Source organism: Anser brachyrhynchus (genome assembly GCF_964034855.1).
Source record: "Anser brachyrhynchus genome assembly, chromosome: 3".
In the NCBI taxonomy this organism is placed as follows: domain Eukaryota; kingdom Metazoa; phylum Chordata; class Aves; order Anseriformes; family Anatidae; genus Anser; species Anser brachyrhynchus.
This window is the reverse complement of record NC_137696.1, coordinates 123,212,217-123,238,972: the sequence shown is the minus strand read 5'-3', so window position 1 is coordinate 123,238,972 and position 26,756 is coordinate 123,212,217. Positions and strand designations below refer to the sequence as shown.

At 51.1% G+C, this 26,756-nt stretch overlaps 1 long non-coding RNA gene across 1 annotated transcript; it reads right to left on the bottom strand.

The window, feature by feature from the left end:
* Positions 1-18,302: 18,302 nt before the first annotated feature.
* Positions 18,303-25,297, bottom strand: LOC308191425. Its single transcript, XR_013947976.1, has 4 exons — positions 24,869-25,297; positions 23,240-23,341; positions 19,619-19,952; positions 18,303-18,589 (listed from the first exon to the last, which is right to left on the bottom strand). It is a non-coding gene; the product is annotated as an uncharacterized lncRNA (long non-coding RNA).
* Positions 25,298-26,756: the final 1,459 nt, after the last annotated feature.

The following is a 26,756-nucleotide window of genomic DNA, read 5'->3' as shown; positions in this document are numbered from 1 at the left end:
GCCCGTAATCCAAGCTGAAGCCACTTGGACATTTGGGTTTAAAGAACATTAATTCAGCATGCTCTGAACCAGCCACGGTGGGCGATTTTGTCTGACCAGTGTCCACGCTGCTGGATGATGCCATTTTCTCCATGATGTTACTTGTCTGGGCCATCTTCTCCAAGCTCCCCAGCTCTGCAGTGCCTCGTTCATGTTGCAATGTCAAAGAATTGTCTTATTGCCACGTTCCTGTTTTTCCTTGCTCCTTGTGGGCAAGGAAAATTTAGGGAATTTTAGTTGGGATAGGCCTGCACAGATTCTGATCTCCAAGATCTAGCCCTGTAGATACATGCACACCCCAACTTTTGACTCCCAGCCTGATTCCCACAAGGGCATTGCGTTTCTTCTCTGGTTTGCCGTAGTAGTAGTGCTGGCCTTTTCATTACCATGGATACCAATGGCTTGTCGTAGGAGGGATTTTCAGTGTTTTAGTGTTCACCAAGCGCTGAGGACTTCTTCATCTGGCCATCGGTCCCCAGTCTTGAACTGGGCAAAATGCCACCTGCAGTCTCTGAGGATATTTCAGACTCCATTGCCTAAGCACCCTCTGGTCTTTCCTCAGTGTTTCAGGCTACGGTTTGACGTTGAGGCTATCTCACGAACTGCATTTATTTCCAAATGTGGCAGCAAAATGGCTCACTGTAGCACGTTAATCGCACTCTTCTCCTTTCGTGATCTCCACAGCTCTTGCATAGGAATTGCCATAGCCACTTAGATCACCAGTTCATCAAATCCTGCTTCCTGCCTCCAGCAATGGCCAAAACCTGAGGCTTCGGAGGTTACCCCCGCAGCACACCAAACTACCCGCTCAGTTCTGGGTGTGCGGGTGGAAAGCCTCTCTCCTGGCTGCTGCAGAAGATCCATTTATGCACTGAAGCATGAGATTTGATTACCTTTATTACAGGATCTTCCTGTGCAGAGCTACGAATATTCATGGTCATGCAATTATTCACTTGCAGCAGTTGACTCAGTGACCTTCTTTGCCATTAAGGTCCACAAATTGACTATGCACAGAGGCGGGACCTCAAATTTGATGTACCTGCACTGAACTTAGCCTTCATCAAGTGACACTCTTGTACATAGCAGGGGAAAAAAGAAAGAGAGTTTTAAGACTGTTTGTTTTAAGACTGTTATGCCCTTTTATTCCATTGGTAAGTCCTCAAACTGTACTTTTGTCTAAACCAAACATATACTTATGTTGCTCTTCAGGCTTTTCCAGCACCCTGGAGTGAAAGTGGAGATCAGAATTCACAGAATCACAGAATCACAGAAAGGTTTGGGTTGGAAGGGACCTTAAGGATCAAATAATTCCAGCCCCCTGCCATGGGCATGACCCCTGCACCCAGCCCAGGCTGCCCAAAGCCCCATCCAGCCTGGCCTTGGGCACTGCCAGGGATGGGGCTGGCATGTCCAACAAGGATATCATGCGGGACAGTGTCTAATGCTTTGAAACACACTGGAGGGAAGGGATGCCATCCAGAGGGACCTGGACAGGCCTGCGAGGTGGGCCTCTGTAACTTCCTGAGGTTCAACAAGGCCAAGGGCAAGGTCCTGCGTCTGGGCCGGGGCAATCCCAAGCACAAACACAGGCTGGGTGGAGAATGGATTGAGAGCAGCCCTGAGGAGAAGGACTTGGAGGGGATGGTTGACAAGGGACAGGATTCTCCCCCTCTGCTCCGCTCTCGTGAGACCCCCCTGCAGCCCTGCGCTCAGCTCCGGGCCCGGCACCAGGAGGACGTGGAGCTGCTGGAGCGGGCCCAGAGGAGGCCCCGAGGATGAGCAGAGGCTGGAGCCCCTCTGCTCTGGAGCCAGGCTGAGGGAGCTGGGGGTGTTGGGCCTGGGGAGGAGAAGGCTCCGGGGAGACCTCCCAGCGGCCTGCCCGGGCCTGAGGGGCTGCAGGAGGGCTGGGGAGGGACTCTGTGTCAGGGGTAGGGACAGGACAAGGGGGGCGGCTTTAAACTCAGAGAGGGGAGCTTTAGATCAGACATGAGGAAGAAATCCTTCCCTCAGAGGGCGGCGAGGCCCTGGCGCAGGCTGCCCCAAGGAGCTGTGGGTGCCCCGTCCCTGGCAGTGCCCAAGGCCAGGCTGGATGGGGCTTTGGGCAACCTGATTTAGTGGGAGGTGGAATTAGATGGGCTTTAAGGTCCCTTCCAATCCAAGCCATTCTAGGATTCTGTGATTCTATGATCCTAGGTAAAGATCTCTGGCGCATTTGGGGAAAGAGCATGGTCATTATTCAAATGCAAGAAAGAAGGCCTTTTCAAGGGCTGACACCACCTGAGACACACAAGAGGGTAGATGAGGAGTGCAGCCAGTTAAACTTTCAGGGCAAATTCATGGACAAGAAGAAATTTGGTGATTCAGAGCATAATTTGGCCAGAGATGTCAGTTCACAATGAAAGTATACCAGGTAGCAGAAGCAACAGGAAGAACGATTGCTTGGGGAGAAGGAAAAAAATGCTAGTTATAAGCAAAGCAAAACAATGCCAAAAAAAAAAAAAAAAAGCATTTAGCATCTCATCACACACATGCTGCAGCAGCCTGGAGTGCAAGGAGCCATAAAAGTGACTAAAGCAAGAGTCTCAAGAACGGATTGCTCAAGTGAAAGGAAGCTAGAATGAAATGCCAGCCAGCCCCGTCGGTCCCTCATTCAGCGCTGCTCAGAAATGCCTGATGCTTTCTGACTGGGTAACCAGGGCTGGAGCAATTACTCGGTTGCACCGTTTTCACTTTTACAGTAAAAGGGAGGCTTCTTTTCTTTGCATGAGTTACAATTTTGCCTTGTATTTTATGAGCTGACACTGTCAACACAAGCCTTTGCTATATGGGCTTTCTGGTTTGCTCCTGACCCGGTCATAACATCCACATGGCCACTCTTCTGCTTGGCCATACTTGAAGCTATATTCCCTGGTGCTAATGTCTATAGATGGGAATTAAACAATTTGGGGCACAAAGAGTCATCCATACAGCTAAATTGCCAGTTTCAGCCCAGGTCAACAAGCACTGACCCAAACAACTCTGGGAAGCTCGGGAGTTAGCAGAAATCAGGACCTGGAGGGACAATCCCATTCTGGAGACTCAGAGAGTTTAAAAACAAAGACGTGGCCAGACCATGCCAAAGGGTCTCAGGGCTAGAAGCATGGCCCCATTTTGTTGTTTTTTTTGTTGTTGTTTTTGTTGACTAGTATAGATGTAGCCCAACTGCCCACTTTGTCTTAGCTTGTTCATCTTAGCTTAGTTTGTCCAGGTGGAGCAGATAGCCCTGATGTCTAGCCCCTTAGCCCTGCTCACCACCCATTGCTCTGAGGTACTAGCATGGTTCAGGTCACTGTGCCCCAGGGTGGCTTGTACAGGGGAATTTGTGAGTATGGAAGCACCTCCCCTGGGTCTTGTCACTCTGAGCTCCTTCTATAGTCAGTAAACGCCTCCAAAGGCATTTGGAGCCATCTCCAAGATAAGGGCTGGAGGCCTGAATGCCCCTCCAAGCAGGACATGGGGGGCTGAGTTGTGAACCCAATGGCAGGTGATCCAGGCCAAGATCATTCCTCCCCTCATATTTTTCCCTCTCCAGCACCTGCCCAAACCTTCCCTCTGCCAAGTCGTGAGACATTTATGAAGCCATCACATCTCCTTGGTTATCACAACCTTCTCTTTTCTGGACTTTGGGCTCATTTTTCACTTCCAACCCATCTATTGCTAAAGAGTCTCTTGCCCTCTTCAAACACCCTTTCTGGCAGGCTCATATTTCCCACCTCAGGTCCATCTCTTAAGTTCTAGGTCCAGCTTAGCTTGGATTCTCCATCTCTCTCTTCCTTCTCTGCATTTTGCCATCAAATGTTCTTGCTTCCTGCTCTTCCCTTCCTCCTGCTTCCCTGTCTCTTGCCAAGTGATGTTCTGCACCTGGAGCCCCTCCAGTCCTTGTCCCACCTGCCCTTGCTGGCCATCCTCCTTCCCTTGCCTTCCCATGTCTCCCTTGTACCACTGCCCATGTTCTTCCTCCAGGCACATCTGCTCTTGCCCGACCCTGGCAGCACCACGAGCGGTGGGAGCTGATGGACTGGGCTCCACCACTACTGCCTGTATAGCGCAGCCCCCTTGGGACTCCCCGCAAAAGGGGGAAACCCCACATCCTAGCTGAAAAACAGACCACATTTCCTGCCAATAACATCACCTTGCCAAAACACCCTCTTTCACCTTCCTGCGCAGCCCACAATTGCTTCCTTCCTACCAGGCCATGCTGTCCCAAAGGGGATGACAGCCACCAGCCCCCATGACACTCTAAAACCCAGCATTACTAAGCCATTCCCCATTCCTCCGTTCCAGCCTCCTCCCCCCGAAACACACTCTCCTTCTCTAATCCTCAAGGAACCACAGCTTAGGAGCCATAGCTTAGCATCACATGGTGTGCACGTCCTATTGTCCCCCTCTAATAGTATAAACCCTGTATGAATCCCCTTGATATTAGGACATGGATTGTTACTGGAATTCCTTGCTTTATTTCTAATGCTTTCAGTTCTGTATTGGGTCTTTTCTCTCTCGTTTTTTTTATTTTTTTTTCTTTTCTGGATATTCAGAGCGTGGTAAGATGTACCATTATTTAGATCTTTTAGACAATTTTCGGTTTCACTATAGATAAAATCAGGGACCCATGAGAGGGGTGTTGGTCCATATCATGCATCCTCTGGAGGCAAAATTTGGGTAACCTGTTAAAGTCATCAAGATAAAAAGTTACCTAGGAAAAATATCCTAATTATTACTGCCAGACGGGACATTGCCAGCATCTGTCAGCTTGACCATCCTCCCACAACACATACTGTCAAACAAGCTGCTTTAAGGATCTGGTTTGGGGGCCTCTCACTTTATCTGCATTTGATGCTTTTAGGGCCTGGACTAAAGGTTTTGGCTTGGTCAGAGGTGGCAGGGAGGCCAAGCAATGGAGATGTAGAGCTGCCAAGCTTGTGGAGGTGTAAATCTTGGAAGCAATAGATATTTTGACTCTGGTATGTTATGGGATTTGTCAGATATTTCCTTGGACATGAGTCTAAGCAAAAAGTGCTGTACAGTCATGCACTGACAGATCCTAAACATCGTGGTATTGGTTTGCTAGATGAAGACAATATGGGATCAGAGGAAGGTGCTTACAGTGGGATTTGCTGGAAAGATGGGGAAAGGTGGAAAAGGGATGCAGGCTTGCAGGGTCTGTTAGGCCATGTGGGCAAAACATCTTGCAGGCCATCTCCCCTTGTCCATGATGGAGCACATTCTTCACTCCTTCCTGCCCATGGAGATGAGCTGACTGGATGCACAAAAGAGAGAGAAACACATCCTTAAGAAATGCTCTGGCATGGGGGTGCAGCAGTGGTCCCAGCAGGAAACCATTTGTTCACGAAGTGCTCAAAAAGGGGCTTTGCCCAAGACTTATTTAAGCAGCTTAAGGCCATTAGACCCATGTTTAATCTGCAGGAAAGTGGGCCACCAGGCGGGCAGGTGCTCCAACGCATTTAGAGCCACGGAGCAGCTGTGTCTTCGTAAGGCTGCTTAATGAGAGAGACAGTGGTGGTGAGGACCCAGGGGACATGTAATCAGATGAGTGTAGGACCAAGGTGGCTGGTGTCAGAGCTTACACACCAGGGGCTCAGAGAGCAGGCGTTGCCATCCCTCAACAGAATTTTGTGGAAGGGTGAAAGGAGGCCCTGAAACCACCTAGCAGCAGGGATAGGGAAAGAGAGCCCCAAAAGTAGTGTACCGGGCCTAGTTGTGTCTCTTCCACTCTCTCCTCAGTGGGGTTTTGGCTGTAAGGGGAGGAGTGTGTGTGTTGGTGGGGCTGGCAAGGTAGGGGAGCAGAGCACAGGGGACACACAAGGGTTTGCTTTCCAAGAAAAAAACAGAGGAGACACATCCAGCTTTCAAGATGCAGATCTCCCCATGTTCCTGGTCCCCTCACAGGCTTTTAGAGGGGCAGCATTTCTCCAGCCATCAGTGCTGACATCTGGATGTGTCCTTAAAATGGTTTGCACACTCCTTGGCATGTTTATGGCCTGAAACAACAAGCTCTCACACAGGCAAGCTCAAGCAAAGTTTGAGAGTTAGCGTGGGCCAGGAATTCAGCTATGTGGAGGTGATCTGTTGTGTCATTTGCTGCCTGGGCTGGAGAACAGGTCCCAGCTCATTTTATTTGCCAGTCTAGAGGTAGGTGATGAGTTCAAGTGTGCAAGTTCAATAGCAACCCCCTTAGCCCTTGAGACATATCCAACGCACCAAATGCCTCTCCTGCTTGTAGAAGCCCAATAATTTGGAGCTTTTCCATTGCTGCAGGAAGACGAGTTGCCAAACTGAAAAGGGAATTTTCCCTCTGTCTCGGCATCAAGGTGCTGGATGCCTGCCCCCATGGCCCCCTGTGTGTTGCCTGCAGGACCTGGGTCAGCTAGGTGGAAAGCAGCTCGACTATCGCTCTCCAAAAAGCCACTGCTGAAAGGCACCAAGGGCCAGACAGAAAACCTGTCAGATCATTTCCAGAACCAGTCCAAACTTTCCCAAAATAAAGATCTGGATCAGTCTGTGGGAGGCCAGAGAAGAGCAGGAATAACTTCAGTCATTCTCGACTGAACTCGTCCTCCAAGAAAAAGGCCTCCTGGGACCTTGAACAGCACTTCCTAAGCAGGCTCCGTTATTTTGCAGTCATCCAAGAGATGGCAGCCTTCCCCAGATCTTCTTCCTCACACGCTGGCTGGACTCTGGATACGTGCCCTCCTTTGCCTCCGCCACTGCAGCCGCTGAGGCCCGTGGGACATGGAGCTGGAGGAAGGCTGCAGAGGGCTGTTAAAAGCCTCCCCTCTGGCCACAACCTCAGCATTTTGCTGGTGCTGGGCTCTGCCTGTGAAGAGTGATCCTGCCTGCCTCCTCCCGGGGGAGATGCTTGGGTTTGCTCCCGGTTGGATGTGATCCAAGCTCCCCTGAGTTTGCAGCCCCAGCGGCCTTGGGTTGCTGCTGTGGCATGTCCTCGCCACCCACAGGGCCTGAAGCAGCTGCCGTGGTCGGGCTGGGAGCCTGAGGTGGTTGTAAGAGCCAGGAATGCTCTGATGTGCAGCCTCAGCTCTGCTGGGAGCGAGCTTGGTCCCCTCCATGTCCCTGTCCCGTCAACCTATGTCCTCCAGGCTTTGTCTTTGGAAGACAGGGACACAAACGACAAATCCGTTCTTTCCCAAGCATCCTTTTTATCAGGTCACCCTTCTCTCCACATTAGATTTGCAACCTATGGAAAGCTACAGGCTGACCCAAATACATAACAACGTCCTCGGCTGAATTTCCCCCACCTCCATTTCTCTGAGTCCGCCAGTCCGAGGGAAATAAGGCATGCGGCCTAGTTCTGGCTCCGTTCCCCTGGCCTTGGACACGCTGGAGACATCTCTTCCACTCAATTAAACAGTGCCAGGGCCTATTTTCTGCCCCTGAGACCGATTGGCACTGCCTGGCCTTGTCCAGACTGGGAAAAATCTCTCGCCCACCAAAACAAGGCCTTGGGGCTCAGCTGCCGTGGTCCCCATTCTACATCCCAAATAACGTGCAGGAATTGCTTGGCTCAAAGCCCAGCCTTGGCAAAGGGGAGCTCCCGTGCCTCGACGTGCCTCTGCTGATGAGTAGAGATGCAGCCACTGCTCCTCTTGAGCCAGGATCTGGGAAAACCTCCATGGATTTGCATCCAGGCCTTGTCTGCTGCCTCAGGCAAGGCCCAGTCCCTCAGCAGCATGCAGCTTTGCTGGTGTCCTCACAAATTAGACCTGCAATAGGCTCTGTTGAACCCGGTCAGCTCCAAGCTCACTAAAAGACACTATCAGTGTCTGCAGGGTATTTTGGTGTGTTGCGAGCAGGGACCAGCAAGGGACTCCCACTCCAGCACCCTGAGCTCCTGCGCCTCCTAAAGGAGCTTGCCCCTGGCCCAGGAATGCAGGCAGGGAAGAAACAAGGGCAAGAGCAAAGTGGCAATATGCTAGCTGCATTACTGCCCTATTTACAGGTGTATTTTTTCATAGAAATGAATTTCTTTAAGTAAACTCCATAAAGTGAATTGCGTTTGGTGGAGGACAGGCAGGGAAGGGAAAAGATTCGGGCCCAAGTGAATTGTTTTGCTCAGATAAAACTGTGAGGATCCATTTTTATTTTGAGCTTTTAAATCCTTTCCATTTGCTACATCAAAACTATACAAAGTACATTAAAACTAAATAAAACCATAATTTCCTTCCCCTCAAAAAGAGGCTGTGGAGCCCGGTTCCCCAGGTTAGGATAACTCCCCTGTGCCTTGGAGCTGAAACTGGAGCTCACAGCCAAGAGCATGGATGGGAGGGAAAGGAAAAATTGGCCTCAGATATTGCAGAAGGCAAAACCTGAGAATTCCTCTCCAGCAAACCCACCTGGTCCCCCCCTCCAGGTGGATTTTCAGCATCCACAATACCCTGCAGCAGGGATTTCTCAGTACCCCTTGTGGAGGCACTGATAAAAAAAAAAAAAAGAGAGGAAATCCAAGTGATGAATGGGAGAGAGGGTCAGCAATGCAAAAAGCTGGTTTGGGTTGCTTTGCACTTTATCTTCCAAGAAAACGGTGAGCAAAGAGGATCCCTGAATGTTTCCTTCTTGTTTAGCTCTTGTGCCCTGCTTCCTGCTGCAGCACCGTTGTGTTCCCCAGTTCTCCAAACAGGAGTGGGGCACACAGTGGATTTTCTGGTTCACTGGCAAGCCCAAAGAATTGGAAGGAAATTGACTGTGATATAAAAAGAAATGTTTTTTCCTTTCCAGTTTGCCAAAAAAGAAAAAAAAAAAAAAAAGAGAGACAGGAAGAAGAAAGGTCAGGCACTAAGGTCAGGCACCAGTGAGGTCAGGCACTATGTTTGCTTTCATGCCTGGACGTTTAAAAATTTTGTTTAAATAAAAGCATGGGACAAAAAGGGGAAGGTAAAAGGCTCCGTGGAGGACTGCCTGATTCATCCAGCATGGTCCCACTAAAATTGCATGGTGGAAAGCATTAAATTTCTTACTGAAGGGCCTAAAAACTCTGTTGCCTCTGGTACTGGTGTAAAAGGAGGACAAAGCCAACCCAGTAGTGAGGATCTCTAAACAGCTTGTCTGTGCAGAGTAAAGGTCTGCTCCTGCTGCACAGCTCCTGCACACCTCAGATGCCTTCATAGCTCTTTTCCATATTTATTTTTTCCCCACCACACACCCCCTGAAACTAGAAGTTGAACCCCCCATATGGCACCGTTCCCCCAAAATGAAGAAGCCCTGGCTGGGCAGCCTTGGCAGTTTGCACAAGGCAAATTAAAAAGGCATGGTTTGAGGTCTGGGACAGCCTCTTTGTGTCTCTGTTGTACACCTCTGGGGGTCTGAAGCTGTCTGTACATCATGCACCAGGACCTGCAGCCCAGGTAGCTGTGCACGGAATCTGGCCCTTTATCGCGCCTTGTTCTAAATTTGGCTTTTTCAGTTCGCAAGGGAAACAAAAAAAAAAAAAAAAGGGGGGGGAGAGAGAGAGCCAAGAAAAACAAAAAAAGAATTCCTCAAAGTAATTTTTTTTTTTTTAATAAAAGCATGGGACAAAAAGGGGAAGGTAAGAGGCTGCATGGAGGACTGCATGGTTCATCCAGCAAATGTCTCAGACCTAAGATGCCTTCACAGTCCTTCTCCATACCCATTTTCCCCCACCTGAGACCAGAAACTGAACCCCCTGTTTGGTACCGATACCCCAAAATGCAGAAGCCCCGGCTGGGCAGCCTTGGCAGCTTGCCCAAGGCGAATTAAAAGGTGTGGTTTGAAGTCTGGGACAGCCTCTTTGTGTCTCTGTTGTCCACCTCTGGGGATCTGCTGGTATTCTCACAGAAAAAGGGGTATAGCATGCTTACAGCAGACATTGCTGAGCCACCCACATTTCATTTTTTGAGATGTCTGGAGGTAACCTGTAGGCTGAAAAAACAGTAAGGAAATGAATTCTACCTGGATTCTTGTCTCCAGGTGGAGCTGAATTAAGGGGCAGGGAGAAGGAAAGAGTTAAAAAGACAGCTTTCATCCCAAACCCCTACCCCACAAAACCCCTGGCAGCTCTACAGATTGCTGTTACTGGGAACCCAGGCTTTTGTGGTGCTCACAGGACTCTGGGCTGGGCTCGAGGAACCTGTCCTAGTGCTCTGCCTGGGGTCACAGGTCGCGAGTAAGCACACCACACACAAATGGGAGTTACATCTTTTTGTCTCTTTTCATTTACTGAGAGGAGGGGATGACACTTGGGTTCGACAGTCGAGAAGCCGCTCCCAATGCCACCGAGCTGCCTCCTCGTCCCCGGGGGCTCCTTGCCCAGCCCTTATTTCCCCTTCCAGATGAGACGGAGGCAGCAGTAGAACTTGCAGTCGGAGGACAGGGACCACACATCCGCCTTGGAGCACTTGCGGGAGCAGTACCCGCCCCAGGGGCAGTACTTCCTCACCTGCCCGTAGCCTGCAAGAAGAAAGCAGAGGGGGAGTGCTTGGGTTAGGAGGGTGCCTGTGTTCCTCGCTCTCCAGCCCCCCATTGCCTCCAGACTGGGGATGCTGAGTGGGATGAGCCCCTGTTCATGGGGAGGTGCTCCTCAAACCCAGAGGTGGAAGGGATCAGAGCACAACCCTGAACAACCAACCCCTTGTGCATCCCTCTCCCCGCAGCTGCAGGGCCGGTCGGTGATAGAGGTGCTCATCTGTGCAAGACAACATTTCTTCATCCTGTTCCTCTCCTTAAGAGACAGGATTTAGGTGTAAATCCTGTGTAAAACAGCCAAAGTCACATCAAGATGGTTTCAAAAACACTAGTGTCCACTCAGGTCCCTGTACTTACAACATGCTTTTAGAAATTGTCTTAGAAAAAAATCAGAAAAGGTGCTTCAAATGTTCAGCTGGCCACAGAGCAGCCTTGCACCAAATATTCACTGCGGTGGTTACAAGTGGGAGCCCGAGTGAAGGACTTGGCCTAGATAGAAGAGAAATGGTGCCTGAAAGGAGCTCCTAATGCCCGACGGGCAGACCTCAGCCCACAGTTCCTGCAGAGGGACCACAGGGCACCAGACTCCCGGAGACGGGCATTAGCAGCTACAGCTACCTCACATCAGCAAGCCGAATGTGCCCAGGACTGCTCCGTGACTCAGAAATCGAGTGGCAAGGGTCCCCTCTGGCACTGTGAAGCTCTCTTACCCCCTGCAGAAGTGTCCGCATCCAGAGTCTTGGTTAGGAACCGTCTATCCTAAGCTCGCTCCCAAACGTGTAACCTCAGTTATCCCTCCACAAATCTTCCTGAGATAGTCCCTTTTTACATCGCAGTCCCTTGAAATAAATCACTGATGTACCTGACCGGGTTAGAGCGATCATCTCAGGTGGCGATACCTATATTTCCAAGACCTAAAGTTACCTGAAATGAATCGCAGCCAGTCTCATCTCATCTCATCCCATCCATTTTTTCCACTTACCCGGGGCGGCCAGGGAGACCAGCAGGAAGACGGCGAGGATGAGGCAGAGGAACCTCATGGCTGGTGCCGAGCTGGGATCTGCAAGGCTGGACGGAGAAGAAATGACTGGGCTCGAGCAGGCAGTGCCTTGAGAGGCTGGAGCTGCCGCTATTTATTGGCCCATTTCCTGCAGACCAATGACACGAGGGGTAGATGAAATCACCGAAAAGCGCCAGTTTTAAAAATGGAAGCCGTCCAAAAAAGTCGGATGAATGCACGGGTGAGTCACAATCCTCCTGCTAGCTCGAATTCCTGCCGGAGCCTTGTTCAGTGAAGAAACCCGTCACCTTTGGCATGGAGGGCGAAGCTGAAATTTGCAAAAGGATGCTCAGGTTGTGCAGAAACAGGCTGTCCTGGTTCCAGTTAAGACAGAGTTAAGTAGCTCATAGTAGCTGGTAGGGTGCTATGTTTTGGATTAGGATGAGAAGAGCGCTGATAACATGCTGATGTTTTAATTGTTGCAGAGCAGTGTTTACACCAGGCCAAGGACTTTTCGGCTTCTCGCTCTGTCCTGCCAGCGAGCAGGCTGGGGGTGCAGCAGGAGCTGGGAGGGGACAGACCCAGGACAGCTGACCCAAACTGGCCAAAGGGGTATTCCATACCATCTGACGTCATGCTAAACAATATATAGGGGTGGCTGGCCGGGGTGGGGGGGCCGGCTGCTCGGGGGTAGGCTGGGCATCGGTCAGCGGGTGGTGAGCAATTGCATTGTGCATCACTTGTTTTCTTACACATTATTATTGTTAATACTATTACCATTATCACTATTATTATTATTATTGTTATTATTATTTTCCTGTCTTAATAAACTGTCTTTATCTCAACTCACAGGCTTCACTTTCCCGTTTCTCTCCCCCATCCCAGAGAGGGAGGGGGGAGGGTGAGCGAACGGCTGTGTGGTGTTTAGCTGCCAGCCGGGTTAAACCACAACACAGGCATGGACCTTCCAGCCTCTCCCATGCGAGCGGCCAGTCAAACCACAAGCTTCACCCATGGTGAGACCCTCCCAGATTTTTCTGAGCGGCCAGTTTCTGGGGTCAGGATGTATTTCCCTGACGATTGTATCTAAGCTCTGCGCTGCTCGAGGTTGGGCTTTTTGCTACCCTCAATGGCTGCTGCTCTGCTCTCTCCTTCACGCAAAGTCATTGGGAGCGATGCCCTGTTTTGGAGAACACAGGAGCTAATGCACACAACACTGCTGATGGAAGAAAAGGAAGTCCATTTGGGGACAACACGTAATTGCCAGTGGCAATTAGCAGGTTCAGAAGGTGCAGCACAATTTTCAGGCTGCCCCAGACCCAGCTAGGTCTGTTTCCTGAGGTGTGACAGATTGTCTCTCCTCTTAACTCTCCAGTGCGGTGGTTTTACTCGGGTGGGCGGCTGAGCTCCATCACAACCATTCTCTCACTCCCCATGCTCAAACAGGAAATACGATGAAAAGGGCTCGATGGTTGAGATAAGGACGAGGAGATCGCACAGTAATTATCGTGACGGGCAAAACAGACTCAGCATAGGGAGATAGCAAGATTCGTTGCCTATTACTGACAAGCTAGAGAAGCGAGAAACAAAGGAAAGAAACCAAAAGCACCTTCCCCCCCATCCACCCTCTTCCACCTCCTCCCCCCGAGCGGTGCAGGGGAACGGGGGAATGGGGGTTATGGTCAGTCTGTAGCGCTTCTTCTCTGCCGCTCCTTCTCGGTCACTCTCGTCCCCTGTGCTGTGGGGTCCCTCCCACGGGATGCAGTCCTTGCTGAACTGATTCGGTGTGGGCTGCCCACAGGCAGCAGCTCTTCAAGAACTGCTCTAGATACGGGTCCGTACCACGGGGTCCATCCCTCAGGAGCAAACTTCTCCAACCTGGATCCCCCACGAGCAGCAGCTCCTGCCAGGTCATCTGCTCCTGCGTGGGCTCCTCTCCAGGGGCTACAGGTCCGGCCTGGAATCTGCTCCGGCAGGGGTCTTCCACAGGCCGCAGTCTCCGTCGGTGCAGGTCCACCTGCTCCACCGTGGTCTCCTCCACGGGCTGCAGGGTGAAACCCTGCTCCACCGTGGTACTCCACGGGCTGCAGGGGGACAGCCTGCTTCACCATGGTCCTCACCACAGGCCGCAGGGGACTTCTGCTCCGGCGCCTGGAGCACCTCTCCCCCTCCTTCTTCACTGACCTTGGCGCCTGCAAGGCTGTTCCTCACTCCTCTCACTCTGCCAGCTGCTGTGTGGCGCAGTGTTTTTTTTCCCCTGTCTTAAATATGCTCTCACAGAGGCGCAAAACAACATCACTTATTGGCTCGGCTCTGGTCAGCGGCGGGGCCCTTACCAAACATGGGGCAGCTTCTAGATCCTTCTCACAGAAGCCAGCCCTATGGCCCCCTGCTACCAAAACCTTGCCACGCAAACCCACTACATCCAGCTCCTCAGTCCCATGGAGCCTGTGCTTACAAAGGCTGCCAGCACAGCACAGAGCACTTCACAGTGTGATGGTAGCTGCTGTATTTCCCCTCATTCCAGTCCTGATCCTGCACTATTTCAGTAGTGAGATCTTTGCTCGTGGCTCCAGTGACTCCAGGATCAAGGCTCTACTGCAGTCTAAACCAAAGGGATACGTCATGGGATACACGTGCTTTGCAGAGTTGGTTCCCACATGTCTCAGCAGTGCAGGAGTGTGAGGGCCGGAGCTACAAAATCCCAGATGCCCTTATGGTTTCTCACATGTGGAAGATGCCTGAAGAAATCTGAAAGGGCTTTGGGAACAGAAAAAGTCACCTTCATAGGGTTGTGTCTGGGCTGCCGGTTCAGGCTGTCTGGGACAGAAGTGTTGAAAACTTATGTAGGGGTCTCAGGCCCTACAAGCCGAAATCATGGTGATGGTCAGTGATGATAACTCGTCTGAGTGTAGGACATCTGGGACAGGCAAGAGGCCTCCAGTGGACTTCTCTCTGATACCACCCCACCATCTCTGCTCCAGCACATCCCCACAGGATTTGAACCATACAAAGGCACAGCTTCACGTGAGCAGGCTACCAGGAGACTCACATATGGCTCTGGTGTGAGAAAGTGCAGTACCTGTGTTTGGCCATGTCATCGCTTATAAGCATGGCAAGGCTTACCAAACCACGGAATCACAGAACCATTAAGGTTGGTAAACCCTCCAAGATCATCTGGTCCAACCATCCCCCTACCACCAATGTCACCCACTAAACCATGACCCTAAATCTTCACAGGTCCCCTGACCACGACTGTTGGGAAGACAATGAACCACACAGCACACCTCAGAGTGAGAACTGGTCTTTTTTAATGAGAGGACCGAACTCCATTTCTATGAAATGAGAAGAAACTGCTGCAAGCATCACTGTTTCCCTCCTCCTCACAGCGCTGAAAGCCTCAGCTCTACTTCTTTTTCCTGTGTCTCAGGCAGCAAGATGTCCTCCTGCAGTCCTCAGTGTGCACCTCCTTCTCTCCTTTAGCACACGTCCTGGAACAATACCCATTGCAGCTCTTTTTTGACTGGCTTTTTCCTGGAGAAAGAAAGAGAGTTAAGTCTGCATTTGCTGTTTCATCGTGGTCAATGGCACAGAAAGTCCACCTCCTCACAGGAAACTGTCTCCTTAAAACAAAGCACCCACATCCGAACTGATAATTAGGAATGGGCCCTGGCCACAGTTGGTCCTTGTCTCAGGATGGTTTGGGTCCGTGCTATTTGGACAAGAGCAAAACTGACAATTAAAAGGTTTGGAGGAATTAATTTCAATGTCAAGTCCAGGCCTCAGAGCTGGCACTGCTGAAGTTATTAGAATAGCCATAACCATCCAGGTTCGTAAACTCAAATTCAGCTTCAGAGGAGCTGAATTGCTCTGCCTGTGTTCATTGGTCTCCAATGACTACGACAGGACCCAGTTCACATGCAGACCCCCCCAGACGGTGGATATCTAAATCTAGGCTGGTGTGATTCTGGTCTCCTTCCCAAAATCTGGTGAGCCAAACCCACCCAAAACCTCTATATGACCCTCCCCACCCACACCTACTTCCCTGGAAAAGTCTTCGTTACCTTCATTCCTTTATGGTTCATTCATTTCTTCTCCAAGTAACGTGCCACCTTACCTGGGGTGGCCATCAGGGCCATTAGGAAAATGGCAAGCACAACATAGATGATCTTCATGCCTGGATCTCCACCAGGATCACAGCAGGTCTGGGATGCAGCCTTGCTGAGGGAGCTTAAATCTGTTGCTAAGAGGAAGGCTGGAAACCCTGATATTTATAGACATTTCGTGGCAGAAAGGACAGTGTTAAGGTGACTCTGCTGTTGTCCAAGGACACGTTGTTTGCTGCTCAGTGGGATATTGTGTCACTCCAACCCAGTGGCCATCCGACAATGAGACATCCACCCTGTGCCCATTTGTCACAGGGTATTGAAGGCACCTCGTGTGGCCTCTGTAGGCGTCTCTCCCTTCGGGGCCGGGCTCCTCTCCGTCTCGGTGACGATGCTCTTAGCACGGCCAATTGTCACTACCAGCCCCGGGGTCAGGGGACATGTCTTGGGATGGGGAGGTCACAGGGACAGGTTTGAGAGTGCTTCTGCCCTTCCAAAACAAACACCTGAGAGGGCTGGCACTACACAAGCCAATGCCACCATGTAGTTTCTCATTTTATGTCAAATCCTAGGCCCTCAGCCAAAATACTGTGGCAGTGGACAGAAAATATTTAATAAAGTTAAAATATCTTTCCTGCAGCAGAACTCCGGCTGTCTGAATGTGAGGACACCAGTCTAAGCTCATCGGCAGGGGCTTAATTCACTTTCCTGAACACCGACAGCACCATTCCCCAAGTTTATCCCACTCATCAACCACCCCAAAGAGGTTTGGAAGCCGCTTTCTGCAGAGAGATTAAACAGCAGCTCAGTCCTAGTCTCTTGTTCTCTTAAGTCCTCTAAGTGTTGGGCTTTAAAAATAAATGGATGGAATAGAGCAAAGCACTACGTGCAGAGGTGGCCAAACTGTGGCAAGAAGCCCGTGCCTCTGCTGCTTACCCGGAGTCTCCTTCACCACCAGCTAGAGAGAAATCCCAGCGCTTACATTTCCATCAGCGTGTTTGTTTCCTTTCTCATTCTCTTCTCCTTTGTGGACAAGCAAAGAAATAGCAACCACAGCACCGCCAGTCCGAGAAGAGGCTGAACCCGAGCAGAGACACCGTGGGCTGTGTTCCCTGGCAATGACCGCGCGTTTCGGGCTGAACAATACTGGCACTGCCTTGTGCCGTTCCCTCCGGACCTGCCTGCGAGCAGGTTAGGGCTATCTGCCCCGGAGAGCACAACCTGCAGAAGCACTCGCTCCAAGTCCATTCGCTCTGAGTGGGAGATGAATAAACCTAGCAGAGATATCCCACCTCGCCCCCAGCCGTGTCTCTAGAGGGTGACCATCTCCTGCAGCTTCCATATCATACCTGGCAGCCACGTACAGGTGTCCCAGGCACAAAGATCCTTCTGTGTAAACACCTAAGAGCTAAACTCTCCCTAATTTCCATTTTAGTCTCACCCAGATAGTGCCAGGGGGACAAAAGCATGAAGGGAGGATTCTGCCTGTCTTCCACTCCGTCCTTTACACCCAGCTTGGACAGCACAGCTCGAAGATGCTGGGAGACCCCAGCCTTGCGGTGCATCTGTAGTTGTTTTTCTGCCCCGATTGTGTCTTACTGCACTGCAAAATGAGAAAGCAAGAGAGAGAGCAGAAGAAAAGTTAAGATAGAAGAGGAATAAACTACAAACTCCTTGCATTTTCCCAGTGCCTCCCTCCAGAAGGGAAACGATCACTGTCATGCAACTCTTCTTGTCCTTGATTCCCCCAATAACAAAAGCAACCACTAGAAATTCAATGATTCCTGCCGTTAACTCAAAACAAGTTCCTCTTGGAAAAAAAAATAAAAATCAGCCAGCAACCCCACAAACAGCCACGAGTCCAGGCAATGTCATACGGATCCTCCTCGTGGGAGTGAGAGCAGAGCTAGCCCTAGGATGTATTTATTTACAGAAGCTTTTCCACTGTTAGACTCTGAACCCCTGGTTATCCCCATAAACCCACTGCTATATCTTCACCTTTACCAGACTACAATTGTGGGGTGGAAAGCATTAAATCTCTTATTGAAGGGCCTAAAAACTGTGTTGCCTCTGGTACTGGTGTAAAAGGAAGAGAAAGCCAACCCGGTGGTGAGGATCTCTAAACAGCTTGTCTGTGCAGAGTAAAGGTCTGCTCCTGCTGCACAGCTCCCGCAGACCTCAGATGCCTTCATAGCTCTTTTCCATATCCATTTTTTCCCCACCACACACCCCCTGAAACCAGAAATTGAACTCCCCGTATGGCACCGATACCCCAAAATGCAGAAGCCCTGGCTGGGCAGCCTTGGCAGTTTGACCAAGGAGAATTAAAAAGGTGTGGTTTGAGGTCTGGGACAGACAATTTGTGTCTCTGTTGTTCACCTCTGGGGGTCTGCTGGTATTTTTACAGAAAAAGGGGTATAGCATGCTTACAGCAGACATTGCTGAGCCACCCACATTTCATTTTTTGAGATGTCTGAAGATAACCTGTAGGCTGAAAAAACAGTAAGGAAACGAATTGTCCCTCGATTCTTGTCTCCAAGGGGCTGAATTAAGGGGCAGGGAGAAGGAAAGAGGAAAAATGACAGCTTTCATCCCAAATCCCTACCCCACTTTGGGCTGGGCTCGAGGAACCTGTCCTAGTGCTCTGCCTGGGTCCACGGGACGCAAGTAAGCACACCACACACAAATGGGAGTTACATCTTTTTGTCTCTTTTTATTTATCGAGAGGAGGGGATGACAGTTGGGCTAACAGTCGAGAAGCCGCTCCCAAAGCCACCGAGCTGCCTCCTCGTCCCCGGGGGCTCCTTGCCCAGCCCTTATTTCCCCTTCCAGCCGGGCGGCAGGCAGCAGTAGAACTTGCAGTCGGAGGACAGGGACCACACGTCCGCCTTGGAGCACTTGCTGGAGCAGTACCCGACCTTGGGGCAGTACTTCCTCACCTGCCCGTAGCCTGCAAGAAGAAAGCAGAGGGAGAGTGCTTGGGTTAGGAGGGTGCTCTTTTTTCCTGTTTTCCATCCTTTCATCATCTCCAGACTGGGGATGCTGAGTGGGATGAGCCCCTGCTCACGGGGAGGTGCTGCTCCGCCCTCCCACACGTCCATGCTCCTGCTCAAACCCAGAGGTGGAAGGGATCAGAGCACAACCCTGAACAACCAACCCCTTGTGCATCCCTCTCCCCGCAGCTGCAGGGCCGGTCAGTGATAGAGGTGCTCATCTGTGCAAGACAACATTTCTTCATCCTGTTCCTCTCCTTAAGAGACAGGATTTATGTTTTCAGTGTAAAACAGCCAAAGTCATATCAAGATGGTTTCAAAAACCTAGTGTACACCCACTTACAACATGCTTTTAGAAATTGTCCACTTAGAAAAAAATCAAAAGAGGTGCTGAAAATGTCCTGTTGGCCACAGAGCAACCTTGCACCAAATATTCACTGTGGTGGTTACAAGTGGGAGCCCGAGTGAAGGACTCGGCCCAGATGGATGAGAAGTTGTATCTGAAAGGAGCTTCTAATGCCCGACGGGCAGACCTCAGCGCAGAGTTCCCTCTTGACTCCTGCAGAGGGACCAGAGGGCCTCAGACTCGGGCATTAGCAGCTACAGCTACGTCACATCAGCAAGCTGAATGTGCCCAGGACTGCTCCGAGACACAGAAATTGAGTGGCAAGGGTCCCCTATGGAAATGTGAAGCTCTCTTACCCCCTGCAGAAGTGTCCACATCCACACCAGAAGTGTCCACATCCAGAGTCTTGGTTAGGAACCGTCTATCCTAAGCTCGCTCCCAGACTTTTAACCTCAGTTATCCCTCCACAAATCTTCCTGAGCTAGTCCTTATGTCCCAGTCCCTTGAAATAAATCACTGATGTACCTGACCGGGTTAGAGCGATCATCTCAGATGGCAATATCTACATATTCAAGGGATAAAGGTACTTTAAATGAATCCCAGCCAGTCTCATCTCATCTCGCCCGCTTTTCCCACTTACCTGGGGCGGCCAGGGAGACCAGCAGGAAGACGGCGAGGACGAGGCAGAGGAACCTCATGGCTGGTGCTGAGCTGGGATCTCAGCGAGGCTGGAGGGAGGAGAGCCGACTGAGCTCGAGGAGGCGGTGCGGAGGGAGGCTGAGGCTGCCGCTATTTATCGAGCCCTCTCCTGCAGCGCGGAGGACGCCGGGGAGCCACGGGAACCCGTCCAAGACCGTGCTGTTCGTGGCCGGGCGCAGGGTGGGGGAACAAGCAGCAGGACCTCCCGCCCGTGCCCAGGTGTGCTGGCAGCCGCCGCCTGGTTGCCCAATATCGGCCGATAATCCACGCGCCGCCTTTGAAGGGAGCACAAAGGAATAGGGGCTGGCGAGAGCGGGGCGGATGGGTCAGCGGGACCTGATGGAGATCTGCAGTATAACGGGGAGGGGAGGGCGAGATCGGTATCACAGCATTTTGGGGCCTTTCTCGGCCTCTGGCAGAGATGCAGGAGGGCTGAGCAGCGGCCGCGATGTGCCGATAACTCGCCCTCCATTGTCTAGGCCCATCAGCGTGCAGACAGAGGGACCCTGCTCTGAGCTGCCTTGGCCTGGGGAGGACCTGGGGCCTGTGCCTCCATTCCCACCCTCACAGGAACACAGTCTGCAAAATATCTCTAATACCTTCAGCAAACCTCGTGTTCGTTACTTACTGTCCCCTCTCACCCCGCTGATGGGCAGCAGCACGGGGGCTGAGCGCCTGTCCCAGGAGCCTGGATGAGCCGACTGCTTGCAGACACTTTGGTCATCATCCCCCCTTTCAAACCCTCCAGGAAATTTTGAGGTTGCAAGCATAAGCAGGGCAAAAATTGCTTTTCCAGCCCCAGTTAGCCAGGTTGTTTTATAGCTTTACACACAGCCAGAAGAATGAAGTGAGTGGTGCAGGGACAGAAGCTGCTGCTGCAGGATTACCAAGTGCCACCAAACCCAGGTCCCCCAAAGGACCTTACAACACTGAGTAACAGGTTAGCAAAGGGTCACAGCTGATTCAAGGTCAGTCACTTCAAGGCTGTGGTTTGGAAAAATATGTAAACAAATGATGGGTCTGGATTAGCTAGAGCCAGTTAGGAAGGAGGTTTGGGAATCCGAGGGCTTTGAAAACAGCTGGAAGTCCAAAAAGGGGAAAATTGTATGCTAAGAAATCTTAGCTTTCTGATTTTTTAGCTTTCTGATTTTCAATTTCTGATGGGCTATAATAGGGCAAGAAGAGGTTAAAAGGTGGGAACTCATTCCCATAAAGTTAAATATGCTGGTGCTTTTCAACTCAGGAAAGAAGCGATTACTGGATATGTATCACAAGGCGTACAAAAAATTGTAGAGGCCTAAGGAAGAGAGATCTATGGTTCTCCAAATTTCCTAACCCAAGAAATAGGTGAGATGTAGTGCTAAATCACACTTCCATTGCAAAAAATAGCCAGAATTCGTCCTTCACACTGAACGTAGCTGAAATGTTGAACTTGTTGCCACCAGATGTTGGAGAGGTTAAAATGTCGGACGTCTGGCAAAGCAATTTATAAGTTCAAGAAGCAATTATAAACTCAGAAATTAGATACAAATCCTTATCAAAGAAGCCCCCGAACCTCATGTTACAGCAGGCTGGAGTGTTTTGCTGGGCGAAAACACGCTCTTGGACTCTTTCCTGTGCACTTGCTTCTGCCCACAGCCTTGGCTCAGCCTTTCTTCTGTTCCCCTCTGATCCTATCTGAGAAACCGTGTAAGAGTAAGGGTGAGAGGCTGCACACCTCGCCTACTTCACGGCTGCTGTTTCTTACCAGCTCTCTGCCTGTTTTGTGGTGTTTATTTTCTCTGTGCACGGTGTACAAAGCTGGATGGATGCACTTTCCGACACGTGCACGGTGCCGTGGGTACGTCCTGTGTTTTACCAACCCAGCTTCTGTTTATACTTGCAGGACAATTGGTGCTGGCTTCCCAGCACCAGGACATTGCTCGTTTGTTCCTACCTGTGATCCACTGCAGCCTGAAATTTTCCTGCAGGACTGCTGTGCAGCCAGAAACTCCTTGTTCTGCATTCCCCAGCTAATTGCTCGTGTCTGTATAGAAAGGGTAACTCTCCCTGTTACCTAATTGTGCTTGGTTTGTTATTTCTTTAGCATGAAAAGATCCACTGGAATCCTAATCCTGTCTCTAATGTGTTGCAGTCCCTCTCAATTTTTTTATATGTGAATATATCAAGCACAGTCCCTAGATGACCACAAAAAATATTAGGCAGGATAGCACTGGGCTCACAACAGATTTCTGATCGGATGTGGTGTGGGAATCAATTGCTTTATTTTCATTTAGATATTTGCCTGTTTCCTTCAATCAGCATCATGGGTCTTTTTGAGGAGATTCTGACAAAACACCCAAATAGCTCCCAGGCTATTATTGCAGAGCATCAATGGGAAAGACCCTTGGGGAACCTCACTGATAAACTGAGGATGAAGGCACCCTGAAAACCATTCCCCGTGATGGATTTGACACCCCAGTGCTGTCCGTCAGGTCTGTGCCTTGCAGACGGTGTCCAGGGCCGGTGCCTGACCAGAAGGACACCCAGGCTGGATTCCTGCGGCCCTGGGGTGCAAACCTGACCCAGGCAGCTCCTGCTGGCACCGGGTCGATCAGGGCTGCACCCGGCGGCGCTGAGCAGCCGGATCTGGAGGAGGGGGAATTGCCCCCGCGCGTCCGGGTTGGTGCAAGCGGCTGGGAGCTGAAGCCCGCTGGAGCATGGCCCCAGCCGCCAGGCACCTTTGGGAGCGGGTCCAGCAGGTCGCAGTGACATTGCACGCGCCAGAAAGCAAACGCCGCCTCTCCGAAGATGGCTTTGCTCGAGTTCCTCCTCCCGCCGCTCTGCTCGCAGCAGGCACCGCTCTATAAAACCCAGAACCTCCAGCGTTCCTCACCGTGGCCATCTCAGACCTGCTTTGCTCCCGGCGTGCCGAGATCTCCACCGTCCTCCAGACATGAGGGTGCTCTGCGTGGTCTTTGCTGTGCTCCTGCTTTTCTCCATGGCCGCGCCAGGTAAGAGAGCGACGCCGTCCCCAGGGCTGAGGGTGCACAGCCTCTAGCAGAACCATTTCCAAATGCTTACCTTGGGTCCCTGGGTTTTAGAGGCTCACAGCCACAGGGGATGCCCCGGAGACACCTCCTGACCTTCTTTCTCACTCTTTTTCACTCTAATTCCTGCCCTTTCTTCCTCTTTCGCCCTCTGCCCGCAGCACCCTGTGCCTCCTGCCTCCCCCTCCCTGGTCTGTGGGGTGGAGGGAGGGGTGCATCTCACCCAGCTTTAGGGTTCATCCTCCCGTGGCCACCCCCGGCTGCCTTCAGCTTCATCAAGGAAGGTCAGAAACGGGCACTTTAAGACATGATTTACCCAACACAGTCAGCAAGCTGCAGTATAGATCAGTAGGGATGAACTTCCAGTGCCCAGCTCTCCACCTGGCTCAACGGCGACAGAAAACACGTCTCCTCCCCTGCAAGAGTTTAAACACAAACCTACCCCCCGCACCAGTACAGCCAGCGAGGAGATAATTTCCAGCTTTTGGGGGCTTTCTCTCCTACGGTGCCGGACATTTGCCGTTATGACCCACCTCTCTCTCTTCCCTCGCAGGGTACGGGCAGCCGAAGGGCTTTTGCGCGGGGTACTGCTCCTACTCGTGTGCCAAAACGGACGAGTGGACGTTCCACCAGACCTGCGGGAAGATGTACTGCTGCATCCCGCCTCCCAAAAAGGGAAAATGATTGCGACGGAGCCCTGCGGTGGACCAAGAACGGCGCTTTCAGTGGAGATCCCAGCGCTGTGTTCATTGCGTGCCGGAGACGGTTTCATTGCTTTGAAGTAAATGTGGCCAGATGTGATTTCTGTGTGCCGTGTGGTTCATTCCCCTCCTGGGCAGGGAGCTCCAGGAGAGGTTCTGCAGCCTCCCTGGACCACAAACACAATGTACCTCTGATAACCACAGACCTGTGACTGCAAAATGTTAATCTGGAAGGGAAGGGGCTTTGGGACCTGCTTCAAAACAGGGTGGTGGCAAAGGCTGGGAGAGGACGGACTGCCTGATATTGTGTCCTCCTCCTCCACAGTTTAGCCTTAGGAGCTCTTTAGCCCAAGCCCCCAGCAGTCCCATTCTGCGCTGAGGACCTCGGTCCCACCAAGGGGCAGACACCAGGGTGAACAGCCACCTCCTTCCCCTCGCACCCCCAAAATCCCACTCCCAGGGTGTCTCCGGAGCATCCTCACCCCAGTGCGGCCACTCAGGTGTCGTGGTCTTGGGCACCTTAGCACAAAGCAGGTACCTTAAAAATACAGTCCATGACCAGATGTCCGTGGCCCGGGGCCTGGCAGTCCATGTCCCCTTGGGGGTCACCAATAACAGAAGAAAAGACACAGATTTTTTCAGTTCCCCTGTCCCTACCCGCTCCATCACACAATAAACCATTCACTCCAGGCTTTCTGCATGGGCACGGGGACAGGGAACGGTCCGGTGCCGGGGGGCTCACAGCATCCCAGCAAAAGGCAGCCAGGGAAGGCTCAGGAGCAATATCAGAGGGTGGGATGCTTGTGCCAAAAAGAAGCAGCTCCCTGACCGCCTCATGGGACAGAAAACAGCCCAGCTCCTGAGCAATCCCCCAGGAAACAGAGTAAGTTTCCAGCCGTGGGGCCTTTCAAACCCAGAAAAAGGCTCCTGCACTGGTGTTTGTCAGGCTAGAGGATGATGCAGGAAACTCCCTCGCAGAAAACTTGCTTAATTTAAGATTAAAAGAAAGAAAGTTTGCTTAATTTTGTCCATACATGCAACCTGAGCTGCTCCAATTGCTTCCACCAATCACTCGGGTACAAACGAGCCGCACCAGGAGATTTTTTTTTGGGGGGGGGGGGGGGGGGTTGAAGGGAAATAACCTGGCGAGCAACCTTACACTATTTTATCCACAGGACAAAGGATAATTGTGAAACCTGATAACCTTAAAAGATGCATGGCTTGAAAAAGTGAGCAAGAAGGCAGGAGTCCTGACGGAGCTGTGGGATCCCGTGCGATATTTCTCCTTGCAGGAGGAGCTGTCAGGATTTCTCTCGCATATTTCTCTTTCCAAACCAGCCGCGGATTGTGAGATGCTGAGCGAGAGGGGTTAACACCAGCGTGCGGCTGAGATCAGCCAGGGGAAGGCAGCAGGTAAATGTCGAGAGCGGCAGGCGTCCTGCTTACCCAGGGGTTACTTACCAAGCTTCTCCTGGCCCCAGGCAACAGGATCCAAAAAAATAAAAAAGGGAAAAGCACCTGAAACAGCCGCGTGCTGGTGAGAAGACTACACAGCCACACGGGGCTGGGAGCTGGAGAAAACAATAAAGCTTGCAGGAGGAGGTGCTGAACAACAGCAGCAAAAAAAAAAAAAAAAAAAAAAAAGCCATATTGTTTCTTTCCCATTTTTCCACAAGAAAAAAAAGAAGTGTGAAGAAAGTGAAAAGAAAAGCTCTGTGAAAGTGAATGAGCAGCAAAATGGGGTTTTGAAGAGGTCTCTCTCGCTCTGCTGCATCTCCAGCCTTCAAAATGCTCTCTGCAGCTATAGAAACTTTCCGATAGCAAGAGCTTATTCCAAATGTCCGTTGTGAGGAGATAGAGAGCTCTCCTCTGCCTCCTGGGGAGCAGAGGGACCCTCCAAGGGCGCTGAGCAGCAGGAGGGGTGGCGCGGGCTCTGCCTTGTGGTTTCCAGCCTGGAAAGGGATGCGGTTGCAGTGCAAGGAAGAGGGGAGGAAGGCTTCCCTCATCTTCAGGGCCCATATCCTGTACCTGTAGATAGCTGGACCTTGGTACATGCCACAGAAGTGCTGTTTTCGTTGTGTGGAAGTGATGTTTGCCCAAGGGGTCTTCAAAAAAGGGAAGCAGAAGCCCCCACCCCCTGCAAAGAGCATCCAGGAGATTCTCAATGGATCCCTTTGGAGGCAAGACAAGAGCTGATGGGGACAAAAACCTGACCAGTCTCCTGGAAGAGCTGTCAATAATAAATTCATTTTTGCAGGAGGCATTTTGATCACTATCGTGCAGGATTTTGTTTTGTTTTAATTTGTTTTCCTGCAGGATAAGTGCACCAGATAGGAATCATGAGCGTGCAGAAAGTGCTTCGGCCGGTCTTATTTACACACACTGAAAGCAGAGAGAAGGTCGTGATGAGGTGTACGAAAGAGAAAAGCCCAAACGGTAGGAATCATGCCCTGGTGATGAGAAATCAGTGATAACAGACTGACATTATGAGAGAAACGTTCAGCTCTGACACTACTACAGCCAGATGTGATTTCCAGGGCTAAGCCTTCCTCTTGGCACCACGAAGGCCAGCATCCAAAGAGCCACGCAATCAAACACTATTGCACACCTGGAAGGTGCTTCTGGGAGGTCCAGACTTTCGGAAGAAGGATGAGCAAAGAGCACAGAGTCTTTGTTATTTATAAATTAAACCCCAGCATCCCACCTTTCACAGCGTGGCGTCGGCAGTATGTTACCTGCTGCGTCTCGCACGGTGCTTTGGGCGTGAAGGCGCAAGGTTGGGTAGGAGGCCACAATCCTGCCTTCCAGGATCTGGATCAGAGACCTCAGAAACTGTGCCCAGACCTCATCTCGGAGGTGATTATACCCAGAAGTTGCCCAGAAGTGAATTAATGTGTGCATGGGAGACAGACAGGGCGATCCAAGTTGGCACTGTGAGTGCAAGGTAACTGCAGGACCTTGGTGGGTGAAGAAAAAAGACCCCATTATCAGATTATGTATTATATGTATCAGTTTATATATTATATATATATTATCAGATTTCCTGCACCGCACACACATGATCATGACAGCCTGATCTTGCACTGAATTCAATTTCTTCTGGGTGCCTTGGATATTTTTTGAACAAGGTTACTCAGGTGGGAATACATGCCCAAGGAAAAGAGAAAACGTATCTTCCCTAGCATGGTCACCATTTCTGCTAAAAACGGGCATCTTTCTAATTTCAGTCTGTTCGTGTTATAAATTCCAGCTATGCCAAGAAGCAGATTTAGGTCCTGGAAAGCACCTTCTGTTGGAGTAGTAGTTGAATACTTAGGCCTTACAAAGTCAGCGTGGATAAATTACTGGT